The 19,045-nt window shown below is 36.2% G+C and overlaps 1 long non-coding RNA gene across 1 annotated transcript; it reads left to right on the forward strand.

Annotated features, from left to right (window-relative positions):
- The first annotated feature begins 2,363 nt into the window (after positions 1–2,363).
- On the forward strand, positions 2,364–18,395 carry LOC116552300. The gene is made up of 3 exons (XR_004269315.1): positions 2,364–2,462; positions 6,264–6,337; positions 18,167–18,395. It is a non-coding gene; the product is annotated as an uncharacterized LOC116552300 (long non-coding RNA).
- Positions 18,396–19,045: the final 650 nt, after the last annotated feature.

Consider the following 19,045-nt stretch of genomic DNA (forward strand, 5'->3'; position numbering starts at 1 on the left):
GGAGGAGGGTGATGGGAAGAAGGAAGTTATCCTGCCAACAGATGCACAAAAGGACTTACACGAATATAATCAATCCACAATTTTACTATTTTATGCCCAAAAGGATAGAATCTCTCATTTCACCCTCAAGCTGTAATTTTCTGACATCATTTTAAAATCACTGCCCCTAATACTCCTTTTATCCAACTTTATCTCATCATAATAACTGAGATGTGGAGAAAGAAGAGGAAGCTCGCACTGATTTTCTTCCGTAACCCTGTCCCTTTCAGGCAAGTTGCTGCTCATCAGCACCAGCACGAGCCTTTTATGTGTTCTTACATGATGCACAACTGTGCACTGAGCACACAGAGAGGCACATAACACAAAACCAGTCACCTGATGAGCAAAGAAGAATCAAGGGCAGGGAGAAAATCGCAGTGAGATTTCTGGCTGTTTCTTCTTAGGACAGTGTTTTGCCTGACTAGAATGTGAGATTGGAGAATTGTTGGCTCTGGTTTACAAGTCTGGCCACATTTCCAGAATCCTTTCCATGTGGGGAATAATTTTGATTTGATAGGCAGCCACACAGTTGTCTTATTTGTCTGGGAGTCCAGTCATCTCACCTCTTTAATTTTAATTTCCACTCGAACTTTCCCACCATATGGTTAGGAGTTTGAAAATATTTGGTATGGTCAGATCTCCAAGGTTTCTCCAATATGAATTTGTAATTGGCTCTGAAATTCTCAGGCCGGGGAATCAGTTGCTAGCAGCCAGAATCTCCTGAGGTCACTTCATACCATAGCAGGCCACCTCTAATCTTCTGTACCCAATGATATTTTGGCAGGGTATTTAGACTTCCTTTCCTTTCTTAGTTCTCCTTGAAGTTTGATGCCAATTAGATGTCCCCACCATGACAATTTTCTCAGTGTCACATCTCCAGGTGTTGGGAACAAGTGTGTCTAGTGCTATATTTGAGTATGACCCAAACACATATTTTCTTTCTTCCCAGGCAAGCCTGAAAGCATTTTAGCCATCTTTCCTGCACATATTTTTGAGGAGATCCTGACGAGAGAGTACAAGTTGTGGTTTTCATGTTGAATTTATTGTCTTTCTCATTAAACAGTAGTAAGAAACGAAGTCTCATAGTTTTCATCTGTGCAGAGTTTCTGGTGCAGCTTTTGATGTTTTCTGCTTTATAGCCTGGTATGGATTTCCTGTATTCAGCAAACATTTGATCCTTTTTCCCGGCACCGTCCTATTTTTTAAGCACAGGAAAGTTAAATTCCTAGGATGGCAGAATACAGTAGCTAATAGAAAACTATGGTATTTTAATCCTATGATACGTTTAATTGTTAAGTCCTTGGTTGTGGGACACACACTGTAAATATTTAAAGGCCTCAGAATTGAGGAATGCCACTGTTATTTATTCAGCATATATTTATGAAGCCTCCCCTTGGAGGGACAATGCTGGATGAGGCAACAAACTAGATTCTGTTAATTTATTTCAAATATTTTATCTTGAGGAAAGGCAAATTGTTTCAAAGAAAATAAGAAGGCACTGGGATTTATTTTTAGCTATTGGTGTTTTCAAAAAATGACCATACTAATTGATGTGTGTATTAAGTAAATATATTTGTGAGATCTCACTGTAGGCCCAGTTACTAAACAGAGATAGCAAATGAATCTCATCACATCTTCTCAAGTCTTTATCTGAGAGGCATGGTTTGTTTTTGCAAATGGAAAAAGCAATATTAATTAACATGATATATCTCTACAGGAATGATGTATGATGTGGAATCCCACCCTTGGGGCTTTAATGCTTTGCTTGGTTCTCTATTTCCTACCTCTTAGAATATGACACACGAGGACGAGTTAAAAAAAAAATAGGATATAATTAGGAAACTACTGATTCTTCATGAGAATGTCAGTGTTAAGTGGCTGAGATAATAAAAAAGCAAAATAATTTAAAATCGTGTATTAATTTTTGCAACCAATTATATGCATACAGTCACATACCACATAATAATGTTTCCATCAATGGTGAACCACACATACTGTAGTGATTCCACAAAATTATAATGGAACTGAAAAATTCCTATCACCTAATGATGTCATAGCTGTTGGAGTGTCATAGCGCAGCACATTGCTTCCCTGTTTGTGGTGCTGATATAAACAAATCTGTGCAGCCAGTTGTATCAAAGTCTAGGACATGCAGTTATGTATAGTACATAATTTTTGATAATGATAATTAATGACTATATTACTGGTTAATGTATTTATTGTACTATACTTTTAATCATTATTTTGGAGTATACTTTTCCTCCTTATTTAAAAAAGTTATCTGTAAAACAGCTTCAGGCAGGTCCTTCAGGAATGTTCCAGAAGAAAGCATTGTTACCACAGGAGATGACAGCTCCATGTATGTTATTGTCCCTGAAGACCTTCCAGTGGGACAAAATGTGGAGGCAGAAGACACTGATATTGTAGGCCTAGGCTAATGTGTCTGTGTCTTAGTTTAAATAAAGTTTAAAAGATTAAAAACAGGTTTTTTTTATAAACAGAAAAAAGCTTATAGAATAATAATATGAAGAAAAAGTATTTTGTATAGCTGTACAGTTGTGTTTGTGTTTTAAGCTAAGTGTTACTACAAAAGAGTCAAAAAGTTAAAAATTTTAAAAAGTTTATAAAGTAAAAAAGTTTCAGTAAGCTGAGGTTAATTTATGATTGAATAAAGCATTTTTAAAATACATTTAATGTAGGCAAAGTGCACAGTGTTAATACAGTCTCCAGTAGTGTACAATAATGTCCTAGGCCTTCCCATTCACTTACCACTTACTCTCTACCCACCCAGACCAACTTCCAGCCCTGCAAGCTCCATTCATGGTAAGTGCCCTATACAGGTGTACCATTTTCTGTCTTTTAAAAGATAGTTTTGGCCGGGCGCGGTGGCTCATGCCTGCAATCCCAACACTTCGGGATGCCAAGGAGGGCAGATCACGAGGTCAGGAGTTCGAGACCAGCCTGACCAACATGGAGAAACCCCATCTCTACTAAAAATACAAAAATTAGCTGGGTATGGTGGCGCATGCCTGTAATCCCAGCTACTCGGGAGGCTGAGGCAGGAGAATCACTTGAACCCAGGAGGCGGAGGTTGCGATGAGCTGAGATCGTGCCATTGCACTCCAGCCTGGGCAAAAGGAGTGAAACTCCATCTCCAAAAAAATAAAAAAAGATAATTTCACTGTATTTCTTGAATATTTAGATGTTTCAATACTGTTGCAGTTGCCCACAGTATTCAGTACAGTCACATGCTGTGTAGGTTTATAGCCTAGGAGCAATAGGTCACACATTATAGCCTAGGTGTGTAGTATGCTGTACCATCCAGATTTGTGTAAGTCACTCTATGATGTTTGTACAATGACGAAATTACCTAATGAAGCATTTCTCAGAACATTTCCCTGTCCCTAAGCAATGCACGACTGTATTTATAAAATCAGATATATCTTCACTAATTTGCTTTATTTAGTTTCATTTTAAAATGTTTTCCAAAAATCACACTAAGTGATGACTTGGATGTTATCTTACACAAGTATCTGAGGTTATAAATGTCGTTTGAATATCTATAATAGATGTTTTTTCATATTTTTTCATATTTGATAATTTACATTATTATTTTCATTTCTGCTACCACGAAAACAAGAGTGAGTTTAGCATGGTATTCATAACATGTCAAAGGTATACTGCCTGGGTTGGAGTCACCTCTCCACATCTGTCTCTTTCTATTCATACCTGCTTCACCCTGCTCTGGGATCTAGAAATTTGATAGGTATAGGCTAGTCTCTGGTGCCTCTAGCTTCTGGATGGGAGTCAATGGGAGCCTTGATCATATTTCTGGGCATTTTTCCTGAGTTTACTTTCAGTGGCTGTCTCTCTTTCAAAGGTGACCATCTGACACAATAAGCTTCCTCTTGGGTTGTGGTCATCTCACTCCTCTTTCACTGTGCTTGGGAGTATTAACAGATCCTTGAGTATTAAGAGCCTTCAGGTTACCTACTTACTACCTCTTCCCTCTCACCTCCTTCCACACATTGTATAGCATCCTGTTATAAATAAAGCATCCTCAAACCATTCTGCGTTCAGTGTGCCATCTGTTTCCTATAGGGATCCTGGCTGATTTTTTTTAAAAAGGAAAGATACAGGGCTCAGGGTGTAGGGTAGCTGTGGATTACTTTCATTTGTAAACAGAGAGGGAACCAATAGAGGAGGAAAAAGAATAGAAAATTGTAGCTCACCTTCAGATTTGTTAGAAAGGAATTAGAGCCCCTAGGATAAGCACATTTACTATCCCAAACAGATATATAATTTACATATATATATTAACCTTGTGTTTGCTCAGTTTTGTACATAGCTCAAAATTTCAGATTTGCTAGTGTACAAATATGGGTGAAGAATAGCAGTTTAGATCCACCACATGAGTAGGACTCAATTCTCTTGTTTTTTTTTTGAGACGGAGTTTCACTCTTGTCGCCCAGGCTGGAGTGCAATGGCGCGATCTTGGCTCACTGCAACCTCTGCCTCCCGAGTTCACATGATTCTCCTGCCTCAGCTTCCCTAGTAGCTGGGATTGCAGGTGCCCACCACCATGCCCTGCTAATCTTTTTGTATTTTTAGTAGAGACGAGATTTTACCATGTTGGCCAGGCTGGTCTTGAACTCCTGATCTCAGGTGATCCACCCACCTCAGCCTCCCAAAGTGCTGGGATTACAGGCAAGATGCAATTCTTTATTCCTGAGATTCTTATATAGTTCTTCCAACTGGCCCTGAGACGATTCTTTATTATCCACAGGGACTGTGCTGATGGAATTTCTGAGGTTGACTAATATTTATGTCAGAGCTGATTCCATTTAGAGTCTTTTCTTTGGCAAGTGTCTTTTCTTTGGCAAGTGATTAAAAGTATTGTGTTTGTTATTCATGGTGGTACTGTTTTCTCTATTCAGAGGCTACATGGACTATAGCATTCTAAATGTGTAAACTCTAAACCTTAGTATTCTAGATTGGCAGTTGGAATGATGAATGGCAAAAGACTTTTCTACTCACTCAGGACTTTCATATATAGGATACAGGACAGGATAGGTGGAAAGATAACTGCTGTTCTAGCATTTGTTTTGAAATAATTTTAGATTCACTAAAAGTTACAAAATAGTACAGAGTATTCTTGTGCACCATTTTGCCAACTTCCCCCAATGATAGTATCTTTGCATAACCAGAATTTTATATTATTAAGAATTTTTATAGATTTATTGATTTATTTCTGTCCTCTGTGTTTTAGTTTGTTCACGAGCTAATATTAAAGAACTCTTTCTAAATGTGGTTTGTTATTGTAGCACTTTTTACACTGAAACTATACTTGAACAGTTCCAACTGTACATACTGTATGAAGCTTGTCCTCTGGCTACATTTCTTATTTCTATGTGGAATTTCATATCTTGCAGCCTCCTGTAAATAAACATTAAAACCCACCCTTTAAAAAAAAAAAAAAAAAGAAGCTCGACCTTTCTATTTTTATTTTGGGAAACAAATTTGGGATGCTTTTTAAGAGGGAACAAATAGTATAATAAACAAATTGATTTTGTTAGAAAGTATTAGCTTGTCGGATAGTGAAAAGCTGCTTTTCTTGTAGAATTTTTAGCAATGACAACAAAATAATTGACTTTTTAAAATTCCAGAGCAGAACAATTGGTTGTTATTTGTTACATACCAGAGATGGCTTTCCCTAGCAGTGCCAAAGTATATTTGGGGAATGCTGTGTATTTTATGGGCAGACTTTGTTTAATAAGAGAGAGAGATGGAAATAACTACTTTTTCCAATATTTTAATTTATTACAGCTAGCACATTTTTAGTGTTTATAAATCCATTTCCAATGTCTGTCTACCAAAAAGTGAAATCTGATAGAGTATGTTTGGATATTTTATTTTCAGACATATGATCCTGAAAGACCTCTTTAACATTGAAAGATCCTTTAAAATAAAGCTCCAAATTGCTAAGAGCTGAAAATTTATAGTAATAATTTTTATGCTAAACTTGACTTTTGAGTACTCCATAATGATTATTGTCTCTTCCGACGTCCAATTCCATATGAAATATTTTACTTCTGTAAAATAACTTGTATCTTTTATAGCTATCTTTTATAGCTATTGAATGATCATATTTTCATTCAGATAGCCCTGCCGTCAAAATGTGGCCCTGGTCCACCAAACCCCGTGCATTTAAACACCTGTTTCAGATTCTGCATTCACTGAGGAGGTGAAAGCAAGTGGAAATAACCTGCTCCTGTAGCATTCATTCAGCTATAAAGAGGTAGGCCATTGATCTTTAACAGATGGTTGTGTACTTGCTGCTTTTCACTGAGGTCCAGTTTAGTGAACAAGAAGCAGATACATCAGCTTAAAACTAGTAACTTCATAAATGACCTATTTGCCAGTTTCCAAGCATTATTTGAAACATTTGGATTTAAAATTTGAGAGGCAAATGTAATTTTAACTTTCCATAAAAATTGGTTATTAATTGCAATAAATTTTCAAGGTTCTATTTCTGTAACATAAAGCAAATTTATACTATATTAAATTGTATATTTATTGTGCTACTTTCAAGCACTGAGCTGTAATAGCCCTGAGGAAGACTGCAGCTTGTTTTACTATGCTCAGTAACAAATCAAGGCTTGGCTTGTATGTCTATTTACCTCCCATTTGAAATTCTTTCTACAAGTATCTTTCTGCTGAAGAGAAGATTTTAAAGATGAAACTGTGTAGTACAAGGAACATGTTCAATTTTGGTCAATACTTTGTTCACTTAACGTGAACACTACTCCCAGGATCTAGAGAGGGACTTGCCACTCAATGGTGTGTTCTTAGGGAGCTGTGTCTGTCATAAGGAACATGACTTAATTTCCTTCTCTTCACTATTCTCTTCATTAATCCTCTTATGGTTTTTTGCTTACTGAGATTGATACTACTAATGTTGTAAATAAAGAGGTATTTTTAATAAGTAAGGCAAACTTCTTAGGTACCTACCTGTGGTCACTTTATTAGATGTTCATAGTGACCCTTATATACTTGTTTATTCTCTGGGCCATAGTGAAATTAGCACATATTGTTAATGACCTGAGGAGAGCTGTGTGAGGATCCTTGTTCATTCTCTTTTATGGTCATAAACTTTATCCCTAACCTACCTGTATACTACTGGTTATAAAGAAGTTGGAATAACAAAGAATAAATTCATCACTACTACAAGGAAAATCCCACTTTTGGGATTTAAAGAGGCGGGAGACATGGTTTCTGTCATCTTGCAGTTCATAATCTAATGAGTTGTTAAGTAAGCACAGAATTACAATGCAGTTTGTTAATGATATAATTTGTGTGTATGTATGTACTAGATCTTTTTCTAAGGGTAAGGTTTGGGTCAGGGAGAGCTACCAGGTGGAGGTAACCTAAGATGTACATTCTGGAAAGACAAGTAAGAGGGCTACATAGGCAAAGGAAAGGGTTGGCAGAGCGGGGAGTTGTTTAGGGATGTGAGGTGCAGCACAACAGAGCAGTAGAGTCAGAATAGTTAGGTAGTTAGGTTGAGATACTATGATGTGCAACTGTGTGTCTGAGCTTTGCAGTTCTCACACACTCTCATTTCAATCCATTCTGTAGGCAAGCAAAATATTATTCCTGTTTAACAAGTAAGAAAAGCCAGGCCAGAAATATTGAGTGAATTGTACAAAATCTTATAACTGCTTATAGTCAGGATTTGAATCTAGATCTGATGACTCTAAATTCTGTCCTTTTAGTGTTGTACTGAACCGAGCATAGAAAGTCAACTCCAAGACAAAAGTATGTCAAATTGCAGGGTCTTTATTGCCGGCGGCCACGGGGGATTCATGTCCCTCCAACCTGTGTCCCCGAAAGCAGGGTGTCAAGACCTTTTATACCCCTAAAACCACCTCGGAGGTGAAGGTGAGGAGCGGGGATGAGGATGAGGGGCTTCTGACATTCCGAGGGCTAGTGGATTCTGTAAATCACCTCCTGGGCGGAGATGAGGGTGAGGGGCTCCAGATATTCCGAGGGCTAGTGGATTCTGTAAATCACCTCCTGGGCGGAGATGAGGGTGAGGGGCTCCAGACATTCCGAGGGCTAGTGGATTCTGTAAATCACCTCCTGGGCGGAGATGAGGGTGAGGGGCTCCAGACATTCCAAGGGCCAGGGGACCTCCGTCACTCCGATTGTTACTGAAGTGGTTTACAGAAGTCAAGATAAGCGTTAGTTTACACATTGTCTGGGTAGTGGTGGGAATTACAGACTTTAGTTATTACAAGTCACAGGAGCCAAGATGGCGTGGGTTTGGACTGCTTGCCTGTCATATTAGGGTCACAGAGAGCAGTTTCAACAGAAAGCTGAGGTATGGTTGAAGTATGCAGTTTTATGGGGCTTTTACCATGTCACATTAGTATGCCATTTTGTTCAAGTCCTTTTAAAGTGAAGAGTAGGACAAACTCTTCACTAATAAAATGTACCAGTTTTCTTTCTGAGACTATACAATTTTTAGATGTACTGTGTTATCTCACTTTGTACCCTCGACTGTGCTTAGCATGGCGCTTGACATGTAGTAGGTGGCCAATCATTGTTTTGAACTGAATTGAATTGACATATGGGTATTGTAAAACTTTATTGAACAAATGAAAATCTTGGCCAGGACTTTTCACTTTTCCTCTTGTTACTTAGTTCTTTTCCAGTCTGTTCTTACATTGACGGGTGTCAACATGCACTAGAACTTCATTCCCAGATCCTAAACTTGGAACTTCAGCTTCAGCTTCTCACCCTCTAATCAGACTCTCCTTTACATGTGGTAGAGGGTTCCTTTTCAAGTACATTTGTGTACAACCTATGCCACGTGTTTAGTTTTTTTCCCTTCATGTTCTTCACTCCAAACATAATCTTGACAAAGAAAATTATGCCTTTGTCTTGGCAAATGGTCTTTGTTATCAGTTTTCTTTTCTTAAAACACTACTAGAAGGCATAGATACTTAGGGCTTCCCATGAAGACCTTGGAGTGAGTATATACTATTTCTCACACTTGCTGTTGGCTAGGATGATGATGACTCTTTTTTTTGAGACAGAGTCTCTCTCTATTGTCAGGCTGGAGTGCGGTGGCATGATCTTGGCTCACTGCAATCTCTGACTCCCTGGTTCAAGTGATTGCCCTGCCTCAGCCTCCTGAGTTTTAGTGGCCTTTTTTTTTTTTTTTAACTCTACATGAAATTGATGAAAAAGGAAACTATACTGTTTGTCTGGAAAGGAAATTAGAGATCATTTGATGCTGACCTGATGTTAAATGAGGACAAGGCTGAATTTAAGCAAAAGAACTTGTTTTTACTGACTACTCTCCACTTTCCAGCCTTTGAATTGTGTTGATATTCACAGGAGTTGTGTGGGGCCAATTTTGGGTCAGAAAACTTGAATTTCCAAAAAAATCTATGGAAGTAATTATATGACTCTAATGGTTCATCTTCCCCACTGTAATGTGAGAGACAGGTCCTAAAGGACAAGCTGCATCAGTCATCACTGGAAAAGTCTGTCCTGTGTTGGAGTGGACCCGTATTGACTGTTTCTAGTGTTTCTAGTGAGGAATCCACCATTTCTCTTGGCAGCATTTCCAATTCTCTGTCCATCACAGCTTTTCCCAGATGACGAGGCTTGTTTTCTGCAGCTGTGTTTGGCCAGATGGTCATGGGTCATTCTCTTAGGCCCATCTCCATCATGCCCGATAATGTGTGGGCACAAAGCCCCGATTTGGATGGGGTTGGGGGAGAAGTGTAAATGTTGTTAGCTTAAAGATTCACGTTTTAGTGTTACATTTTTGCTCTTAGTTAAGCCTCCAGGATCCCTGTTACTTGTTTCTTACAAATGAGAGATATCAAACATAGTGATATCTAGCTTTACTTTTTATCATCACTTAGTGACAAACCAGTACCTCCACATCCAATCTTTGTCAATGTCATTACCTCTTCTTGGGGACCTAGTGTGACAAGAAACATGAGACATTCACTTGACCAGTACACCAAATGTTCCTGGCCCCACTTTCAAGCACTGCTTTATTGGAAAATCATCCATAATTTTCTGGCTGCTGTCATTCCTGGGCTCTGCTTTCCATAACCTCTCATTCCTGTTGAACAGCTGTGCTTCTGATTAGTTTTCTCTGGAGGTATTAACTTTTCAGCACTCTGCACAGGGAAACTTTTGAAGTGATGGGAACAATGGGCCCATCCTTACTTTGTCCAGCCAGTTAGTCTGCTGTGCTTCAGAAAAAACAGAGAGACATGAAACTAAACAAAAATAAGAATTCACATAAAAGTTTCTTAAAACAAATCTGAATGTTGACATTATGAAAATCATGATTATCCACTCAGTATGAAACGACATGTTTACTTGTGTATATTTCTGTCATTTACTTTTTCCATATATTTTGAGAAACAAATATTTAGTTATCAGTAACACATGCCACTTCTCTGAGGATTTGAGCAGAAACTGAGTGATTCCAGTTGTCAAAGGTAACTATACATAACTACTTTTACTCTTTTTTTCTGACCATCCAATTTTAGATCAGATTCTGTTACATAAAATTATTGAATGACATTTTCTTCATAGTATTTACCACTCATTTTATTAAAATAAAATATGTTTTACATTTGTCTTTAAAAATAGTATAATTACTAATAAATAAAACTCTTTTTTGAGATGGGATCTCACTTCATCATCCAGGTTGGAGTGCATTTGTGCAATCTTGGCTCACTGCAGCCTCTACCTCCAGGCTCAAGCAATCATCCTGCCTCAGCCTTCCATATAGCTAGGTACACACCACAGGTACACACCACCACACCCAGCTATTTTTTTAATTTTAATTTTAATTTTGTATTGTTGGTAGAGATAGGGTTTCACTATGTTGCCTAGGCTGGTCCTGAACTCCTGAGCTCAAGTGGTTCACCTGCCTCAGCCTCCCAAAGTGCTGGGTTTATAGGTGTGAGCCATCAAACTTGGCCTTAAAACTTTTAATAGTATGAATACTGTACTCTCTAGAAAACTAGATAAAATAAAATAACATATTTATATGCTAACATATGGAATGCAAGAATAAACCACTACTTAAATGTTGATTCCACAGGTTTAGTAATGTTGGATTAAAAAAAAAAAAAAAAAGAAATGCTGAAATGCAATTGTATAAGTGTCATACATTTGCTAAAAGATCTTTTCTCCCATGGATTTATACCAGGGTTGGATAGTGAGCCTGAGCCCTTACACCTTTAACCAACAAAATATCAGGTCCTATCATGAAGAAATGACTGACCCAATGTTGATTATACCAACTGTATGTTGGTTGAAAAGAAGGAACAATGGATTTCCTAATTATCAAGAAATACCTTGTGAGAAAGGTGGGAATTGTGCTGGATCTTAGAAATGGGTAAGATTTAGTGGTGTACAGAAGGCAACTCAATAGTAGCAAAAACTCAGCACAGGAAAAAAGCAGTATGGGTTTAGGAGAGAACAAGTTTTCTGACTTTATAGAGGATTTTTATAAGGGAACAGAAGGAAGTAAGACTTGAAGGGTAGGATAAAAAGATGATCAAATTTTGCTAAGTTCAAATTCTACCATGTAGAGTTTGACTGTAACAGTCATTTTATTATAGAATAAAATGAGCTATTGAAGATATGTGAGTAGAGAAATATTATCAATATAATGTTTTAGGGGAAAAATTAGTCCTGAGTTACTAGGAAGTCATAATTAGAGAGACAAATAAGTGAAAACTGGAAAATCAGGAGGAGGTTGTGAGGTGTTTAGTGCCTGAAGAAAGGTGTCTAAATACAAACGGAAGAAAGATAAAACTAGGTAACAGCAAGCTCTTTGTTTCTGTCATTTATCCTCAAACCTTGATTGAACATTCCAGATACTCTTCTAGGTACTAAAGGGAAAGCAAAAAATACATATGGCAGAAATATTTCAAATCTAATAGTTGGCCTTATAACTCATTATAAATATTGTTTATAATTTTTATTTTCTGTTCATTGCTGGTGTATATATAAATTGATTCTTTTTTATTTTTTGAGACAGAGTCTCGCCCTGTTGCCAGGCTGGAGTGCAGTGGTGTGTTCTCGACTCACTGCAACCTCCACCTCCCGGGTTCAAGCAATTCTCCTGCCTCAGCCTCCCGAGTTGCTGGGACTACAGGCACATGCCATGCCCAGCTAATTTTTGTATTTTTAGTAGAGATGGAGTTTCACCATGTTGGCCAGGATGGGCTTGATCTTTTAACCTCATGATCCACCCATTTTGGCCTCCCAAAGTGCTGGGATTACAGTTGTGAGCCACCGTACCTGGCCAATTAATTGATTCTTACTCATTGTTTCTAAATCCAGCTTCTCTGCTAAACATATTTACCAATTCTAAGTATTTGTCTGTATATTATTTTGAATTTTTACATATACCATCACATCATCTATTAATAATATCATTGATTTCTAATCTGTATACTTGTTATTCTTTTTTATGTCTTATTCTATTGGCTAAGATCTCCAATACAAAGCTACAATGCTAAACAGTAATGATAGCGATTATCCTTATCTTTTGTATGTTCTCAAAGAAATAGCTTTGAATACTTTACTATTAACTAAGATGTCTGCTATAAGACTTTTTCGTACATCCTCTTATCAGATTAATGTTGTATCCTATTGCTATATTACTAAAAATAATCATCAGTAGATGTTGAATTTTATCCAAGTTTTTCTGCATTTAATGACATTATCACAGATAATCTGAAAACTGGTTTAATATTTGAAAAATAATTCAGCTGGGCACTGTGCTCATATCTGTAATCCTAGCACTTTGGGAGGTATATAACCTGAGGTCAGGAGTTCAAGACCAGTCTGGCTGACATGGTGAAAACCTGTCTCTACTAAAAATACAAAAAAATTAGCTGGGCATGGTGGCTTATGCCTGTAGTCACAGCTACTTGGGAGGCTGAGGTGGGAGAATCACTTGAATTCTGGAGACAGAGATTGCAGTGAGCTGAGATCACAGCACTGTACTCTAGTCTGGGTGACAGACTGAGACTCTGTCTCAAAAAAAAAAAAAAAGAAAAAGAAAAAGAAAAGAAAAGAAAAATAAGTCTATGTAATGCCCATTACAGAATGCAAGATTATCTGTAATCTTTTATTTTTATGAAAAATGTTTCTATGTAATTCCTATTACAGAATAAAAGATTACCCATAATATTTTATTCTGTAATTGGAATTACATAAAATTATTTTTCAAACATTGTCAATTTTGCATGCCTAAAATAAACTCAGTTTAAACATAATCATCATTCTATTTATAAATTGTTGAATTTTCTTTGCTAAAATTGTATTAGGATTTTTGCATGTATGTTTCTGACTTAGAGTGGTCTATAATTTTCTTTTCTTAGCATATCCTTGATGGATTTGTTAGCAATTTTATGAATTATATTATGCTAGGTTTATTAAATGAAATTGTTTAAATGTTCTCTAATTTTAAAAATTCCTATAATATTTTGTGTAAGACTGACATTATCAAGACTTCCTTAATTGTTTGGTAGAATCTGCTGCTAAGGCAGTAAGGCTTGGAACTTACTTGAGGGAGACAGGAAGAGGAATATTTTATTTATGAATTCAATTTCTTTAACATATGGCTATATGTATTTTCTTACTTTAGTTTGATAAGAGTTTGTTTACAGAATTTTATCTGTTGCATCTAAATTTTCAGTTATTGGCAATAGTTGTTCTGAATATTCTTACTGTATTTTTTCAATGACTTCAAGATCTGTAGTGATATACCCATTTTTATTCCTAATGTTGATTATTTGTGTCTTCTATTTTTGTTTCTTGATGAATCTCCTCAGGGAGCTATTAATCCTATTAGTCTTTAAAGGAAACAAATGTCCTGGAAGGAAAATAAAAGGTATACACAGCTTTGATTTTGTAGAGAATTTAATGAAGGAAATATCTAAAAGTATGTTGTTAGGGAACCCAACAAAGGATTTTGAAGCTCTCAGATAACTAACAATAAGAAGCCTTTGCCATTACTGGGCTTGATATATTCATGAGAAAGCAGCCTGTGAGTATAGAATTAATAGGAATGAATGGATCTTATGATAAGAGGTGTGCTTGTAGAGGGACATAGCTCCTGCCACAGCATAGCATTGAGGCAGAGAGGAAACAAAGGAATGATTGCGCTGATTTCTTGTTTTCCTCCTACAATTCTGTCTCTTATCAGTGTCTCGCTTTGTCCGAACTCTATCAGAAGGCTGTTTGCAGAATACAGTGGTCAGCCTCCTGAGGTTGAGACAGGCAGAGAATGGATCTTGGGATCAAACAGAATAAGCAGCACATAAACTTTTGGCTTTATTGATCTGTGTTTGCATAGTTATTTTTATGATATTAATTCCCCCTTACATTTGTTAAACTTTTTCTTATACTGTTCTTAGATTCATTTCACACTTTTTTCTAATATTTTAATATAGATACTTGCCTATTAAAATTCAGTTTTTCTTCTTTTTTTTTTTTGAGACGAAGTCTCACTCTGTTGTCAGCCTGGAGTGCAGTGGCATGATCTCGGCTCACTGTAACCCCTGACTCTCTAGTTCAATTCTAGTGTAATTTGATGTTAATTTAGTTATATCACTTTTATTTTGCTTAATGTTGGTGTGGAAAAATTATTTTGATTCTTTCTTTCAATTTTTCTATATGCTTTCTTATGATTTGGCCATGTCTTTTGCAAACTGTCTATAATTTATTTTCCAATATAACTGAAAATCATTATTTTAATTGGAGCATTTAGTTAATTCATATGTGTTATGTTTATTTCTATAGTTGTATTTATGTCATGTTATTAATACATGTTATCATGTATTTTCTATTTGTTGCACTTGTTCTATGTTCTATGCTTGACTTACTTTTGTGAGTTATTATATTTTTTCCTCAATTGGTCCAGGCATTTTGTATTCTTTTACTATTTATATTTCTTTACTGAGCAAGCTGTCAATCTGATTTTTAATCATTTAAAGGTAATCTGCCTTTTTTCCTCTGGCTGGTTTTAAGCTTTCCTATTTGTGGGCCACAGTGGCTCATGCCTGTAATCCCAGCAATTTGGGAGGCTGAGGCAGGAGAATTGCTTGAGCCCAGGAGTTCAAGACCAGCCTGGGCAATGTAGCAAGACTTCATCTCCTTAAAAAAAAAAGAAAAAAAAAGATTTTCTATTTGTCATTTATTTTTTGTAGCTTTTAGTGGTTACCCTAGAGCTTATAGCCTGAATCCCTTACTTATTCTATTTAATATTAATTAATATCTTTACTCTCTTCTCAGACCATGCAATGTCTTAGAATGAGCAAACAATATTTACTGACCTGCCAAGTTACGTGCTGTTATTTTTGTGCATTTTAATTCTTTCTATATTTATACTGTCAGTGTTCACCTACATCTATCCACATATTATCGTTTTTGTGGTTTTTCGTTTTTCTACATTTCTAATCTTTCATCTAAATCATTAGCCTTTTTCCTGAAGAATATTCTTTAGTATTTCCTTTAGCTTGGTTTATATTTCTTTTAGATTTTGTCTGAAGATAATTTTATTTTACCTTTATACTCAATAGTTACTTTGGGGGAGTTAAGGTTTCTAGCTTGCCAATTATTTTTGTTAAGCATGTGTACAATATCCTTCCATTAACTTTTAGTTCCATTCTTTCTTTTGAGAAGCAAGCTGTCAGTCTGATTTTAAATCCTAAAGATAATCTGTCTTTTTTTTTCTCAGATTGATTTTAATAGTTCCTATTTGTCTTTTATTTTCTGCAGTTGTTCTATGATGTTTAATTGTGTGTCTTTTTAATCTGAGTTGAGGTTTGGAGCTCTTTTTTCAACCTGTGGATTGATGTCTTCCATCAGTCTCAGAAATTCCTCAGTCATTATCTTTTCAGGTAATACTCTCCCAATTTTCTTTTTTCTGTTTAGGGCTCCAATTAAACTTATGTCAGACCTACTCACTATATCCTCTGAATCTCCTATCCTATTTTTATGTTTCCTTTCTTTTGTCTTTCTGTTTTTTCATTCTAGATATTTTCTTCTGACTTATTTTCTATTTCACTAACAATTTCCTCAAATATATCTAATCTGCTCTCAAACCCATCTTTAGAGTCTCTGATCTATTTACTAACTGGATATAGAAAGGTAAAGGACCATTTTGGGTGTACTGATGCATACCAGCAGAGTATTAACCTTGGTTATGTCAACCATTCCTAAGGATTTAACTACTAATTGTATGCCAAAGAATCTCTAGCTTAATCTCTTCAACACATTCCTCCCTTTAGAACTCTAGACCTAACAAACAAATGCTTACTTAACATTCCACCTAAAATTACTTCCAGGTATCTCAAACTTTACATCTTTAATATTGAATATTCTGTTTACCATTTAAATCTGCTGTTCCTTGCACCTTTCTGTCATCAGTGAATAGAATTCCCACCAATTTATATATTCTTGCCGAAGCCTATGAGTGGTTCTTGATATATCCCTTTATTTCATCATTAACATTTAGTCTGTCACAAAATGTCATCTGTTCAACTTCCAAAATATATTTTGAATCAATTCACTTCTCTCCAACTTCCTGTCACCTTACTAGGCTAAGCTACAATCTTATTGTATCTTTTCTTTATCTATCCTCTCTGTTTCCACTCTTGTCCTTCCTTCAGTTGTTCCTCCGTTCAGCATCTGAAGATATCTTTGTAAAACCTTAACTCTCTGACTTTTTAAAACCTCTTTTAGGATTTTAAATGCTTTCCTGTAATGCACAAGACAATACATGATGTTATCATAGCCTGCTTCTCCAAATTCCTAAAAAATTTCTCTTTCTTTTACACTATTTAGCCATACCTATTTTAGTTTTTTAAAGGTCTTTCTTTTCTTTTCTTTTTTTTTTTTTTTGGCTTAAAACTCTCTTCTCACTTTCTCTTTGTCTCCTGTAGGCTTCAGTTTATAACATAGTCTCATAGAGGACTTCCTTATAATCCAGTTGAAAGTAGGCCTCTCCTATACCCTCCTGATATGGTTTGGCTTTGTGTCCCCACCCAAATCTCATCTTGTAGCTCCCATAATTCCTACATATTGTGGGAGAAACCCAGTGGGAGATAATTGGATCATGAAGGCAGGTCTTTCCAGTGCTGTTCTCTTGTGACAGTAAATAAGTCTCATGAGATCTGATGGTTTTAAAAATGTGAGTTTTCCTGCACAAGCTCTTGCTTCGCCTGATGCCATCCATGTAAGGAGTAAGACATGACTTACTCCTCCTTGCCTTCCACCATAATTGTGAGGCTTCCCCAGCCACATGGAACTGTAAGTCCAATTAAACCTCTTTCTTTCATAAATTGCCCAATCTTGGGTATGTCTTTATTAGCAGTGTGAAAATGGACTAATACACCACACCCCCTCAGGGTACTCATCAAAATTTATTCTCCAGTATTCAAAATTAATGCCAAAGAGTAAAGATCATGACATTTTTCCCCACCACCATAAAACCAAGACCTAGTTTGTGACTGGTACATAGTAGGAACTCATTAACTATCTTTTGAATGAGTCAGTGATCTCCAAATGGCAAATTTTACTCTTCCCAAATTAAATTTCATTCTCTGTTCCCTGCTATATTCTTTTTGAAAAAGTTTTCTCAACCATAACTTTCCATGTCTGTTACAAGCCATTCATGAGAGTTTTTTGTCTGGTCAGCACATATTTACTAGTCTAGTTAGTTGTTGTTTTTCCATTACAAATGAATGTTAGGACATTATCATTTTCCAGAACCCTATCTTAGAAACAGACAAATTTTCTTTTATTTTTGAAGTTTATTGTTTAGTAAGTTTAAATCAGATTTTCTAGATCTTTCCTTTTTACAGTACAAATGTGAATTCTACTAACTGAGACTACCTGAAGCCACCCAGTCATCCAGTGTCAGTTTGTACTAAATGTGGATTTTTAGACCAATGGCTCTTGTTTTCTCCATACATTTCTTGTAATTTTTCTATTGCTTTTTGTATTAGGATTTTTTTTTTGTCCAAACACTAGGTTTGCCTACCTCCTCCTTCTCCTCCAACAGGATACCAGAAAGAAAGAAGCATGAGTCATAGGAAAATGAAAGAGGAATGTCTCAAATATTGGGATGAGAAGACTGCTCTTCCCATCTAACAGATTCTCGTTTCCTGCCCTGAATCATTTCTTCCCCTTGAAATAACAACTGTAATTCTAGTCATGGGAGTATGAGTGTTTGTGAGAGTGGGTGGGAGGTCTTCAGAGGTCTCAATAAAAAAGAAAGAGTATGAAACTTTTGTTATTTCCTATTTCTGAATATGTCTTTTGGTTAAGGATGTTGGAAGGAGTGAGAATCTTTGGACCTCTATAGTGCTTGTAGTGGGGAAGGGAAGTGTTGAATGTTGCTAAGCTAGTATGGCACACTGAGTAACTGGATCAGAGTTCTCTTTTGGTGGGAATAATATTAATAAATAATGGAAGGTAACTACATGTTAAAGACTGGTAGATTAACCATGGATTTTACCTTCTCATGCAAGGTGACTCTTCTTTATAGGTACAGTCCTGAGTTTGATCTTCTAGCTTCCATGTGAAACTTTGAGATCTTTGAGAAGTTTTGATTTGTCTCAACAGAAATGAATCAGGGAGGAATAACTGATAGTTACATCATGGTGGTATCCTAAATACTAAATACAAACTTATACTCACTTTCATTTAAAAATATTTATTTATTATTTGTACTCTCATAGAAAAATAAATAGATCTCTCAAGACATTTGCAAACAATAAGGGTTTGTTTTCTCATGAGCCAAGATAGATTTTGGTATGACCTGACTTTCCTTGAAGTAGCTGTATTTCGAATGATTAATTGCCTTGAACTACTTTTAAAAATTGTTTTCCTGCTTCTGTGATTTTCTTTTTGTGAATGCAATTTGAAGTAAGTAGTAGAA

This window comes from Sapajus apella, unplaced genomic scaffold, assembly GCF_009761245.1.
Source record: "Sapajus apella isolate SASKATOON/1434 unplaced genomic scaffold, GSC_monkey_1.0 scaffold11, whole genome shotgun sequence".
NCBI classification, from domain to species: Eukaryota; Metazoa; Chordata; class Mammalia; order Primates; family Cebidae; genus Sapajus; species Sapajus apella.